The following is a 15,109-nucleotide window of genomic DNA, read 5'->3' on the forward strand; positions in this document are numbered from 1 at the left end:
TTTGGGGCTTTCAATAATTAAATTTCTCCTAAAGCTTTTAAATGCTTAATAAACTGTATTTCACCCATAGACTGTATAAAAACATGGACATAGTGTCCGTGACGCCATCTGTAGGTTTCCAAAGAGTGTTTTTGAACCTCAAATTGGGCGGAGACATCAACGCGTGTCACTTCCGAATAACTGAAAATGGGCAAAGAGGCGGGAGTTGGGTGCTGAAACCACGCCCGCCTAGCTCGACGGTGGTGACAGCAGCCGCAATCCACCTGTCACTCAAGTGGCCACAACCCTTAATTATGCAGAACATTAAGGCTTAATATAATTTAAACGGATTAAATTCACCCCCCTCGCAGTTGTCAGGAAGGGCAAAATTAGCTATATAGACCAAAATCATTTTTTGAACCAGGCTGTAAACTTTTTTTTTCTGCTTTAAAGTTGGGCATTTTAATATGGGGAGTCTATGGCATTGAAGCCCAATTTATACTTCTGCGTCGGACCTACGCCATAAGTGCATTGGTTTCCATATACTTCTGCATCGTCGTCCGCGTCGACGTGCAGTACACATGCGGACTGCTAGTCTGCAGTGTCCACGGGCATGTTGCTTGTGAATCCACAGTACCACGGCAAAAGCCGAAGAAGAAGCGGCTCGTCGGAGAAGCGTAGCCATGACAGCGCCAAATAAATATAAAATCATTAAATCATTATTTAAAACTACAAAAACTACAACAGAACACGAGAAGATGGCATCCTTTCAATCTCCACAGCAGATCAACATTGTTTGTCGCGGACAACTACTGATGTATAATGCTATGCAGTATAAATGATAAGACACTTGTTCTTTGCTTTGTTTTATTTTAAATAAGAAGGTGTAACATTAAACTATATTACCGTGCTCATAAACGCACACAAAACTCAAGTGCATACAGAGGGAGGGTGTGGCGAGGGGTGCGTGGTTAGCAGGATCTGCAGCGGGAGAGAGAGACTGGAGAACGAGCGGTGAGTAAGTGGGTCAAGTGCAAGATGACATTCACCTGTTTCTCGTTCCAGTGATTGGCGTGGAGAGATTAAAAGCCACCATGGGGCAGACAGTGGCAGAGAGGAACCAGACTGAGGACTCGGGAGGGCAAAGAACCGTGGCTGAGCAGAGACTCACCAAAGTGCTGTGAACTTATTTGATTTGAAAGTGCCGGAGTGCACAACATTTATTTTGTGAAGTAATAAATTTTCCCGAGCCTCAGTTACGCCGACTCCGACTTCTTCCTTCCTTCATCCGAACTTTGTTACACTGGTGCCGAAACCCGGGAAGGAAGAAGCCCGGCCGCCGCCGTCATGCAGTCCCCGCCGAGCTCGCCGTTTGCGGAAGTCATCCAATCGCTCGCGGGCCTCCACCAAGAACACCATCAGGCGCTGCTGGAGATACGAGACGATCAGGAGCGCCGTTTCCGCTCCCTGATGCAGGCCCAGCAGGAGGACCGCGAGCTGTTCCGGAGCTGGATGGACCAGGAGGGACGGGCAGGGCCTCCACCGGCCGAAACTCCACCGGCCCCTCCCACCTGCCCCTAAATAAAATGGGGCCACAGGACGACCCAGAAGCTTTCCTCGATTTGTTCGAGAAGTCGGCCGAGGCATGTGGGTGGCCACAAGACCAATGGCCGGTGCGACTCATACCTCTGCTGTCGGGGGAGGCCCAGGTGGCGGCCCAACAATTGCCCGTCCAAAACCTCCTGGTCTTCACCGACCTCAAGCGAGCCATCCTCCAGCGGGTCGGCCGGAGCCCAGAACAACATCGCCAGCGGTTTCGGTCACTGGAGCTGGGCGATAGTGGCCGGCCCTTCGTGCTCGCTCAACAGCTCCGGGACGCTTGCCGCAGATGGCTGTTGGCCGGGGGAGGCGACGTCGAGCAGATCCTCGACCGAGTGGTGCTGGAGCAGTTCATCGGCCGTCTGCCGAGAAAGACGGCAGAGTGGGTCCAGTGCCACCGCCCGACGTCGCTAGACCTGGCCATCCAATTGGCGGAGGACCAGATGGTGGCGTGCCCAGGAGTCGGCGAATCCCTGCCAGCTGTTTCTCTCTCTCTCTCTTCCCCTATTGTTTCCCCTCGTCCACGACTACTTCCCAGGTCCCGTCCGGGCGTTTCTCTTCGGGTCCCACCCCGGGGAAGGGGTGGGCTGCCTCCAGAGGCCGTCGCTGGCACAAGGGTGCTGCCCAGGGGGGCAGGGCTAGCCAGCACGGGGACCACAGCAGTACCTTTTCCTCCACTCTCTCCACGCCAATCTCTTGACCCACTTCCTGCCACTAGGGCGGCGGGGAGGCCTGGGCCGGCCTGTTGGCGGTGCGGGGACCCAGGGCACTTCATGGACCGGTGCCCAGTGATGGAGGTGGGGGCACTGATCCGGGTCCCGGACAGCCCACAGGCTGCCCCCGATCAAGCTGGCCTGTACCAAATACCTGTGAGTATTAAGGGGGGTACTTACCTCGCTTTGGTGGATTCCGGTTGTAACCAGACCTCGATCCACCAAAGCCTGGTTCGGCTCGAGGCATTGGATAAAAGCCGCGTGGTTTCGGTTCGTGCGTGCACGGGATGTGGTGAAATACCCTCTAATGTCCGCACTCATTCAATTTCGGGACAAAAGCATAGTGTGGAGGTGGCAGTTAACCCGCACCTCCGACATCCGCTGATTTTGGGGACAAATTGGCCAGCTTTTAGTCAAGTATTGGGGTGTTTAGGTGCGGATGTCTCTTGTGGAGAGAGGAAGCTGGAGAATGGAGTGGACGCGCAGGTGGGAGTGGCTGAGCCGGGCTGCGGATACTGAGCCAGGGAACGGAGCGAATGAGAGGCTAATCCTCTCTGAACGCGATGATTTTCCCTGGAACAGTCCCAGGATGAGTCCCTAAAATGGGCATTTGAACAAGTCCAGACCATCGACGGTCAGCATCTCCAACCTGCCCGACCACTCTCCTATCCCTATTTTGCTGTGTTAAAGGATCGGTTGTACCGAGTGACACAAGACACTCAGTCAAAGGAGGTTACAACCCAGTTGTTAGTTCCTAAAAGCCGCCGGGAAATGCTATTCCAGACGGCTCATTGTAATCCGATGGCGGGACATTTAGGCAGGCAGCGACACTGAATCGCCTCATGGCCCGGTTTTTGGCCGGGCATTCACGAGAATGTGCGCAGGTGGTGCGCGGCTTGTCGTGAATGTCAGTTGGTGAATCCACCGGCCTCCCCAAAAGCACCGCTGCGCCTCTTCCTCTAATGCAGGCCCCTTCGAGAATTGGTATGGACCTCATCGGGCCATTAGAACGATCAGCACGCGGGCATCGCTTTGCATTAGTTTTGGTGGACTATGCAACCCGATACCCTGAAGCAGTGGCGCCGCAACATTTCAGCGAAAAGTGTGGCGAACGCACTGTTTTCATTAATCTCCGAGTGGGAATCCCGAAGGAGATTCTCACTGATCAAGGCACGCGGCGTTTATGTCACGTCGTTACGCGAACTGTACGAATTATTGGGCATTAAATCGATTCGCACCAGCGTCTATCACCCACAAACGGACGGACTGGTGGAACGATTTAACCGCACATTAAAAACCATGATTCGGAAGTTCGTCCATGAAGACGCCAAAAATTGGGACAGGTGGCTGGAACCCCTCTTGTTCGCTGTGCGGGAGGTCCCGCAAGCCTCCACGGGGTTTTCCCCCTTCGAGCTTCTTTTTGGGCGTCAGCCCCGCGGGGTGCTGGACGTCCTGAGAGAAACTTGGGAGGACGGGCCTTCTGATAGCCGAAGCGAAATTCAATATGTGCTGGACCTGCGAACAAAACTCCACACTTTGGGGCGGCTGTCCATGGAGAATTTGTTACAGGCCCAGGACCGGCAGAGCCGGCTGTACAACCAGGGGACCAGGCTACGTAAATTTGCACTGGGAGAGAAAGTACTTGTATTGCTTCCTACGTCTAGCTCTAAATTACTCGCCAAGTGGCAAGGACCCTTTGAGGTCACACGGCTAATTGGGGATCTTAATTATGAGGTAATTGCATCGACAGGAACGGAGCACACCAGATTTACCACCTCAACCTCCTCAAAAGTGGAATGAGGCGGAGTCAGTGATGCTAGCGACGGCAGTGAGCGGAGAGGAGGATCTGGGGCCAGAGGTAAGCACCAAGCCACAATCTCTAGCTCTGGCCCTGGCGGTGACCACCTCTCGGCCTCGCAGCTCACTGATGTAGCTAAGCTACAGGCGCGTTATGGATGTGTTCTCGGCCCTGCCGGGCGAACCAATCTCATACAGCACCACATAGAGACCGAGCCGGGGTGGTGGTTCGCAGCCGGCCATATCGTTTACCGGAACACAAAAAAAAGGTAGTTCAGGCAGAATTAGAGGCAATGCTAGAGATGGGAGTAATAGAGGAGTCCCACAGTGATTGGGCGAGCCCGATAGTTTTGGTACCTAAAACGGACGGCTCTGTACGATTCTGTGTGGATTATCGCAAGGTGAATGCTGTGTCGAAGTTCGACGCATATCCAATGCCGCGAATCGACGAACTGCTTGATCGGCTAGGTACAGCTCGATTTTATTCGACACTGGATTTAACTAAGGGATATTGGCAGATCCCCTTATCACCTTTATCCAAAGAAAAAACAGCCTTCACAACGCCGTTCGGATTACACCAATTTGTTACGCTTCCGTTCGGGTTATTCGGGGCGCCGGCCACGTTTCAGCGCCTCATGGATAAAATTCTGCGGCCGCATGCTGCATATGCCGCTGCATATCTAGATGACATTATTATCTATAGTAACGACTGGCAGCGGCATATGGAGCATTTGCGGGCTGTACTGAGTGCGCTGAGGGGGGCCGGACTGACGGCTAACCCGAAGAAGTGTGCGGTTGGGCGGGTGGAGGTCAGGTATCTGGGTTTCCACTTGGGCCACGGGCAGGTGCGTCCCCAAATTAATAAGACCGCAGCGGTTGCGACCTGCCCGAGACCCAAGACCAAAAAGGAGGTGAGGCAGTTCCTGGGGCTGGCGGGATATTACAGAAGGTTTGTACCTAATTATTCGGACCTCACCAGCCCGCTGACTGACCTCACTAAAAAGGGAGCGCCAGACCCGGTCCAGTGGATGGAGCTGTGTCAGCAGGCTTTCACCCAGGTAAAGGCTGCTCTGTGTGGCGGACTGCTTCTGCACTCTCCTGACTTTTCTCTCCCCTTCTTGCTGCAGACAGATGCGTCGGACAGGGGGCTTGGGGCCGTCCTGGCTCAGGAGGTAGAGGGTGAAGAACGGCCGGTGCTGTACATCAGTCGCAAGCTCTCTAAGAGAGAGACGATGTACAGCACCATTGAGAAGGAGTGTTTGGCGATCCGGTGGGCTGTTCTCACCCTCCGCTATTATCCTGCAGTGGCTCCACCGCATGAAAGATACCAATGCGCGGATCACCCGTTGGTATCTGGCCCTCCAGCCCTTTAAGTTCAAGGTGATCCACAGGCCGGGGGCTCAGATGGCGGTGGCAGACTTCCTCTCCAGGAATGGGGGGCTGCAGGCCAGAGGGCTTCCCGGCCTGAGTCGGGTGGTGGGGGTATGTGGCGAGGGGGGCGTGGTTAGCAGGATCTGCAGCGGGAGAGAGAGACTGGAGAACGAGCGGTGAGTAAGTGGGTCAAGTGCAAGATGACATTCACCTGTTTCTCGTTCCAGTGATTGGCGTGGAGAGATTAAAAGCCACCGTGGGGCAGACAGTGGCAGAGAGGAACCAGACTGAGGACTCGGGAGGGCAAAGAACCGTGGCTGAGCAGAGACTCACCAAAGTGCTGTGAACTTATTTGATTTGAAAGTGCCGGAGTGCACAACATTTATTTTGTGAAGTAATAAATTTTCCCGAGCCTCAGTTACGCCGACTCCGACTTCTTCCTTCCTTCATCCGAACTTTGTTACAGAGGGGTTCTAGCAGACCAATCACAGCACTTGCGGTCCGCGTAGAACTGACGCGCTGTTCGATTTTTGGAGAGGTGCACGTCAGGTACGGCGTAGGTCCGACATAGAAGTATAAATTGGGCTTGACTCCCTTTTGCAGCCAGCCTCTAGCGGTCAGTTGATGAATTGCAGTTTTAGTCACTTCCGTGTTGGTTTCACGAGAGAGAGGGAGGTTGCCGTTTGATTTCACCGCACACCTGACTGTCTGTCTACATCAGTACGTCGTTTTACGGATATTTTGCAGTTTTAAACAGAAGTTGGCACGGTTTTGATCATCTACCGTTGGTTTCGCCTCGCTTCATCATTCGGGGACTCTTCAGTGGAGTTTCTGAGGTGAGCAGTTCATGCTATTTTCATATAATTGTAAAATACACATTACATAGTTTGTTTAATCAATTTACGGGGTCTGGATAGTTTTTATCAGGCTCAGTGCTATTTGTGTGCCTGATAACACTTATAGGTGTCTAAAGAAGCTTTGTCGTTTCACTTCACATACAAAACGGTAAGAGGGAACTATTTTGTTGTTGTGAATGTAGTTATTGGAAAATCAAATTATATTTAGATTCATATGGGCAAATAAATAAATAAAGATGTCAGTGTCTTTATATTAGACTGCTGAGTCAGGCAGTCGTCCCCACATGTCTCAAATCCACCTCCATAATTCCAGCACCAAAGAAGTCACCTGTGTCCTGTCTGAATGACTATTGTCCCCAATCATGATGAAGTGCTTTGAGAGGTTAGTCATGCAGCACATCAAGTTAAGTCGTGACGTATTGTCAAGTATGGTGACCCATACTCAAAATTGGTGCTCTGCATTTAACCCATCCAAGTGCACACACATAGCAGTGAGTAGTGAACAAATGCACACACACACCCGGAGCAGTGGGCAGCTATTGCTCCAGCGCCCGGGGAGCAATTAGGGGTTCGGTGCCTTGCTCAAGACCACCTTAGTCATGGTATCAAAGGTGGAGAGAGTGCTGTTCATTCACAATCCCCACCTTCAGGTTACAAGCCCGACTCCCAAACTATTAGGCCACGACTATCAAGTCCAGTCTCGCAAACACGCTGGACCCACTCCAGTTTGCATACCGTCCAAACCGTTCCACGGACGATGCAATATCCACCACTCTCCACCTAGCTCTTACCCACCTGGAACAGAAAGACTCTTATGTTAGAATGCTGTTCATTGACTTCAGCTCAGCATTCAACACAATAATCCCACAACAGCTCATCCACAAACTAAACCTGCTGGGCCTTAACACCTCCCTCTGTAATTGGATCCTGGACGTTTTAACTGCAAGACCTCAGTCAGTCCGTGTCGGCCGCAACACCTCGAGCACTACCACACTGAGCACAGGTGCCCCACAAGGCTCTGTGCTCAGCCCGCTGCTCTTCACACTGCTGACCCACGATTGCACTGCCAAGTCCAGCTCCAACCACATCATCAAGTTTGCTGATGACACAACTGTGGTAGGCCTCTTCAGCAACAACGATGAAACGCACTACAGAGAGGAAGTGGCACAGCTGGCTGAATGGTGTGGTGCTAACAACCTGTCCCTAAATGTGAGTAAGATGAAAGAGTTTGTGATGGACTTCAGGAGAAACTCTGTCGACCACCCCCCACTGACCATCGATGGCTCAACCGTGGAGAGAGTCAGCAGCACTAAATTCCTGGGGATGCACATCACAAAGTATCTCATCTGGACCACCAACGTCGCGTCGCTCAACAAGAAGGGACAACAGCGCCTCCACTTTCTCCACTGGCTGAAAAGAGCAAGTTTCCCTCCACCCATCCTCACCACTTTTTACAGGGGCACCATTGAGAGTGTGCTGACCACCTGCATCACTGTCTGGTATGGGAACTGCAGTGATGCGGACCGCTTTCGTTGTTTTTAACAACGAATTTTCGTTTTTAACAAAACATTTACAACACAATAGGAAAAAGTGTCGCAGAGAGAGAAAAAAGGTAAGTTGTACAAAAAAGCCTGTTAGCTATTTTTATTCGTCTTGTCAAAATACTATAAATTCGTTTGACATTTCTGTTAATACAGTAGGAAAAGTGTCGCAGAGAAAAATAAATAAATAGGACATCTGTCATTTAAAATTATAGGTTAAGCAAAATATAAACAAAACCGAGTCCGTCCTTCAAGGACAGCGCATCATCCACGCTTTGCTCCATCCTTATTCTGCTGTCACTGATCGACAACCTTCCTGTTCTGTCTGAGGGCCGTACATCACCATCGGTAGCCTGCTCTGAGCATCACTGCGCACAGACCCCGCAAACAAAATACATACCGACCTATAGGATCAAAGTTAAAGAAAGACAGACTTAAAAAACAATTAGAAGTAGAAACTGAAATCAAGAGATTAGAAAATGAACACAAACGAAATGGAAAACAAGAAGTATTTAATAAACTTAAAGAGAATAGAGCCAAGTTAGATGAGATACTGACCTATAAGGCAGAGGGTGCCCTTAGGTTTATTGATAGAAAATACTATGAATTGGGAAATAAGGCTAGTAGGTTACTATCATTTCAACTACAGAAAGCACAAGCTAGCCGAACAATTCCTAAAATTAAACATCCTCATTCCAATGATGTTGAAACTAGTCCAAAAGCAATAGCGAATACCTTTGCCAAATATTATGAACAATTATATAAAGGTCAACATCAAGAATTGAAAGAAGAAAAAATACATGATTTCTTTAAAAATCTTAAATTAGACAAGCTGACGGCGGATGAAGCTTCGGCATTAGTAGGGCCAATTAGTGAAAAGGAGGTGAAAGAAACAATTATTAAATTAAAAAATAACAAAACGCCAGGAATAGACGGGTTTGCAGGGGAATATTATAAAGTGTTTGTTGATGATCTCACTCCGATATTATGCAAGTTATATAATTATGTGTTAAATTCAGGGAATCCTCCAGAGTCATGGTCTGAGGCTATCATCACAGTCCTGCATAAGGAAGGAAAAGATCCATTACAGTGTTCTAGTTATCATCCTATTAGCCTCTTGTGTGTGGATTATAAAATATTGACATCTATTTTAGCAACTAGAGTACAACAATACATTAGGAAATTAATAAAACCAGATCAGACGGGGTTCATTTCAGGTCGCCAGGGGACACACAATATAAGGAGAGCATTAAACCTGCAGTCACTTATGGCAAAGGGTACTCAAACGTCAATGCTTCTCAGCTTAGATGCTGAGAAAGCATTTGATCGGGTAGATTGGCAATTTTTAGAACGAATATTAAAGGAGATGGGCTTCAGTGAAAAATTTACCTTTTGGTTCCGGCTGTTGTACAAGAACCCCAAATCAAAAATTAGAGTTAATGGACATTGCTCTGACTTTTTCGATATAGAGAGAGGCGTAAGACAGGGTGATTCTCTCTCACCCATTCTCTTTGCTCTCAGTATCGAGCCTCTGGCGGAGGCAATAAGACAGGATATCCAGATTGAGGGGGTGGAGGATGGTGGGGGGAGAGTTCATAAAATTTCTCTCTTCGCTGACGATATCCTGCTTTTTATAAAACATCCCCTTACTTCAATACCTCGATTAATGCAATGCCTAAAAGACTATGGAGATATTTCTGGATATAAAATTAATCAAAATAAATCAGAGGCAATGATGATATCAGGAATATGGCCTAAACAACTAAATGGGATGGTGTCATTTCACTGGGCTAAACAAGGATTTAGGTACTTGGGGATTAGTATCACACCTGAAACTACAAGACTTTTTGAGGAAAACTATAATAAGCTAATTAATCAAATAAAGAGTGATTTAGTTCGTTGGGAAGTTACTGTTTGGCAGAGTTGAGACCATAAGGATGAACCTGCTTCCACGTTTCCTATTCTTATTCCAGTCATTGCCCATAAGAGTTCCAATTTCCACTTTTAATATGTTAAACAAACTAATTTCTCAATTTATATGGCAACACAAAAGACCCAGAATTAAACTTAAAACACTTTATCTGGCTAAAAATAAGGGAGGCTTGGCTTTGCCAAATCTAAAATTTTATTATTGGGCAGCTCAACTATCAGCAATTGTGACTTGGATCAGGGGGGATGAGGAAGCAAAGTGGACTCAAATAGAGCAAGGGGAAGTTAAGGGTGCACAACTGTCTGCTCTACCCTTTATGGATCTAAAACAGGTCAATAGAATGAAGATTGAAAACGAATGGATAAAACATACAATAAAGGTATGGGCAGAAGTAAAGAAAATGCTTAAGGATATTGGAACAATTTCTCGAGCTATGCCCATAGTGGGTAATGTAGATTTTCCACCTTCAATGAGTGACTATGGTTTTAGGAGATGGGCAGTCAAAGGCCTCTTTATTTTTAACCAGCTCTTCGAAGAAACACATTTAAAGTCCTTCACACAACTTCAGGAACAATTTGATCTTCCCTCAAGTGATTTTTATAGATATTTGCAAATTAGGCACTATATTACAAACCATAAGGAAAAGGAAAGAATTGGCAAAATCCCAAATGGCATAGAACAATATTTTATTACAATTTCAGAAAAACGCCTCCCTATCGGTAAACATGTTTCTCATCTTTATAAAAGATTGTTAACAGACATGGTTGGAAACACTTACAATATTAAGGAAAAGTGGGAAATAGAAGCTAATACAGTAATAGAGGATGAGTCATGGGATAAACTTTGTTATAGGAGCCATAGGGGAATTAATAGTCAACAATGGAAGGAATTTGACTGGAAAATTAAAATACGTTATTTTCATAGTCCTCTGGTTATTTCAAATTTTGTAAAAGACCCTTCTGCAGCTTTATGCTGGAGACAATGTGGTAAAACAGGTGACCATACACATATACTTTGGGACTGTCCAGTAATCCTTGAGTATTGGAAAAATATTAAAGAAGAGATGGAGAAAATTGTAAAAGAGAAGTTCCTCAAATGTCCTTTTTCTTATTGGGTGTTATACCAGTGGATGTTTTCAAGGCTGACCAAAGATACATTTTACGTGTATTACTACTAGCTGCCAAAAAAAACATTACTGCTAAGTGGAAGTCTGTGAAGTCACCAACTGTAACTGAATGGAAACAGAGACTAAAACAAATTTATATGATGGAAAAAATGACGGCATCATTACAATTGAAATCTGACTGTTTTAATCAGAGATGGCACATGGTTAAAGAATATTTAAATCTATAATTCTTCATTTATTTATTTTTATTTATTTGTATTTATTCATTTTTATTATACAATATATATCTTATTTCATTATATGACTGTATATTATTGTATCATGTTTGTTGAGATGTGAACATTCATATCAGGTGCAACAATATATATATAGATATACAGAATATTTTTATTTATTATTATTTTCTCTTTGTATTATTTTTATTTTATCACTTGTCTCAGATAATGTTCCTTTTGTTTTGTTCTGTGAAAAATATAAATAAAAAGTTCAAAAAATAAATAAAAAAAATACATACCGACCGCTACCGCGTTATTACCGCGGCGCAAGAAATCTGGTCGGTCCCGCAGTTACTGCGTTAATGCAGATAAGATCTACTTTGCAGCCCCTACTTCGGAGCTCAACTCTCCCAAACCCCAACCTTCAACTGGAATTACACAAATGAAAATTCAGTCACACTGCTGGAGGCTATTTTTTATTGCTTAACATAATATAGACATGTTCTATCTATGAGTTCTAATAATTATAATGTGTAACATTAAGCAGTGTGTTTTCAGCTGCAGAATACACACACATTTCTGATAAAGATCTTATTTCAAGTTTTTCCGTGCCAGATCCTGCTGACCACAACTGGACGAATTAACTTTGGTTTTGTGTTCGCAAAGCAAGAGAATGGTTATTCATTTGAATGGTTGTTCAAGTGAAAATTCATTTCACTTCATAATAATAAAGGCGTAATCCACCTCCAAAAATTAAGTTTATGTATATGTAACCATAACAATTACTGTGTATAACATTAAATCAATGTTTAATTTGTTAACCCGCACCTGGACGCCAGCGCACTGAACTCTCTCTGTTTGCACACGTCATTGTTTACGAACAGATTAAATGAAACGTGACAGTGAGCAGTAATGGCGTCGGCGCGACTCAGTGGACATTGAGGTCTCTGCAGAGCAAAAGTGTGTGTTTCTGAACTGCTGGGCGTTTTCAAGCTGCTGGGTGTTTCTAAATCATGCAATCAAAATGATCCCCCTGACCTAACCCCACCCCTAAACCTACCGTCACTATGACGTCAGCCAATCAAGTAACATGGTCAAAAAACGCCCCGATCTGGTAACTCCCATTACTTTGCTGCAGAGACCTATACTTGGGGGGATGGGAAATGCTGAATGAATTCTTGCGGGATCCACCCTGCTTGCAGCTCGAGGCAGGGCTGCATCTCGTGGTAGTTTGATGTCGTGGGGGATGGGATCTCGTGAGAAAGTTGTTCATGGGTTCACCCATGTGGGCCCCAGATAAAATGCCTATTTTGAGCCCATGCCCACTCTGTACCCCTGTAGCCCATGTGAAACCAAGGTGAATCCAAGGTGTTCAGTGCTTGATAATTACAGACCGGTGTGTATAAAATGCCGCTTTCTACCCGACTCCCGAGACAAACTTTCTCTCTTCTCCTTTACACAGCTGCTGTTGCAGCCATTAAAAAAAGTTCAGTTTTGGTTTTTAATGGCAAAGTGATTATATTTCGTTTCGTTTCTTTATTAAGTTAATTTAGAAACATAATTGGAACATTTTATGTTTGTTAATATCAAGTTGTATTTATTATCTTTTTAAATACCATGCGGCCAGCGCCAGACAGTGAGTTGAGCATATGTTTGATCAGTTTAGCCTTCTCAAACAAACAAGATATGGGACATAAAAAAACGTTATGCATTTCACAATATACATTTAAAAATGTCAGATAAATGTGTGATAAATATAAAATCGTTTGTGCTAAAGGTGGAAGCTGAAGCGTGCTTTGAAGGACATGGAGGCGCTAGCGAGATCACTTGCGTTTTGTTTTTCTTAAGAATGGAAAATTAAAATGCGCTGTAATTTTTCCTCATAAAGGTAAGAGTATACATCATTAGAAGCCGCAAATAGTTTTATTTGTGTGCACTCACAATATTAAAAAAAAACAAACAAGCTCTTGATCTTGAGCAGGAACACTTCACAAAAATTGAACCGAAACTCAGCAAATACTTGCCTCACTGACATAATAAATATATTTATACAATGCTATAAAATACTACTTTACAACAAAATAATTCAAATCGAAAATTATAAAGTCTTTCATTAGCCTATGTAATCCATGAAGATGCATTTCTCTAAAGGCGCGTCCAGTGAGGAGATATGGGGAGTAAGTGTGCACTGTTAAAAATTGTCCTGTTAAAAAACAGTAAAGAACTGGCAGCTTGGTTGCCAGCAAGGAACTGTAAAATTAACTGTGTCTTACTGTTGGGTAAAATTACAGTTGGTTACTGTTTATTAAAAAACAGTAAAGAACTGGCAGCTTGGTTGCCAGCAAGGAACTGTAAAATTAACTGTGTCTTACTGTTGGTGAAATTTACAGTTGACTACTGTTTTCGCAAATACTTTTTTTGCTCTTCTTCACAACTAAACAAACAATGTGTAAACTACAATACAAATATACTATGCCATTGTGTACGCTATTGAGTAATGGCCTGCTAGTAAAAAGGACAACATTTTCTTCTTGGTTTTTAATATATATTTGTACCCTTTGAAATAGTGACTTGAAATGTAACAAGTAAAGCAGCTTTAAAGTGTTGATTCAAAACTTGTTTTGCTTTATTAAAAAAAAATAATAAAATAAAATAAACTTTCTTAGAAAAAACATTAAAGACAATAATTGAAATTTAAGGCGAAGAAGTGGTCATAACAGAAATAAACTCAACATATTCCCCAAATCAGATTCTGACTTACAGAACATTGGTACAAAATGAAAACAAATTGTAAAATAAAGCCCAAAGCTTATTGTCATAAATGTACATTTCAGCTGTATAAATGATAAATAAATTGCTCTAACCCTTTAACAATTAATTCTAATAGGTCATGCAGGCTGTCCAAAAAAATAACTCTGGACACAAAGATTAAGTGAAAAACTTAGAGAACACCTGAGTAAATGTTTTTGAGTGAATAGAAATGAATGAATACCTGAAAAATAGAGATCAAGAGACTGTGTGTGTGGGTGTGTGCGCACGCACATTTTTGTGACAAATGAGGACATAAATTTGTGTAATGACAGGTATTACAAGGAGCAGGTGACTTTTCAGGACATTACCCCATGTCCCCACTTTTCAAAAGGCTTATAAATCACACAAAATGGAGTGTATTGAAAATCTGAAATAGCACAAAGTTCGCTGTGAAGGGTAGGTTTAGGTGTAGGGCAATAGCACATACAGTTTTTACAGTATAAAAATCATTACGCTTATGGGATGTCCCCACTTTTCACAAAAACAAACGTGTGTGTGTGATGTGAGTGTGTGTGTGGTCTGTGGTGTGTAATACTTGTATAAAGTCCAACTCAAAATCCATCAATTTTTTTTTAAGTAGACTGCAGACACGAGGGTTCACGGTTTTCTTTTTCTGGGTGACCTTCCCCATTAGCTTTGATATGACTCCTCCAGCCCTGGTCCCTTTTCCGGATTTATCTCGATGAACCACCTGAAAAACAAATGTGTGTGTTTAGAATTAGTGTGGAGGGGAAAAAAAGATGGTAACACTTTATCTTAGGGTCTCGTAACTAGTTGCTTATTAGCTAGCATATTACTAGACTATTAGCCATTTATTAGCACTAATTAAGCACATAGTAATGCCTTATTCTGCATGACCTTATTCTACATCCCTAATCCTACCCAATACCTAAACTTAACAACTACCTTACTAACTATTAATAAGCAGCAAATTAGGAATTTATTGAGGGAAAAGTCGTAGTTAATGGTGAATAAGTGTTCCCTATTCTAAAGTGTTGCCAAAAAGGGTACTCACGGATAATATATAAATATTAAAAGTATATAAAATTATATTCTTGTATCAAGAACACTTCACTTTACTTTGTCAGGAAAGGAAAGCTTTCTTAAGAAGCTCCAACACTCAGATCTTTTGGACTGAATGATGTGTTTCAGTCTAGATTAAAGATATCT

This window comes from Onychostoma macrolepis, chromosome 22 (genome assembly GCF_012432095.1).
Source record: "Onychostoma macrolepis isolate SWU-2019 chromosome 22, ASM1243209v1, whole genome shotgun sequence".
Lineage (NCBI taxonomy): Eukaryota > Metazoa > Chordata > Actinopteri > Cypriniformes > Cyprinidae > Onychostoma > Onychostoma macrolepis.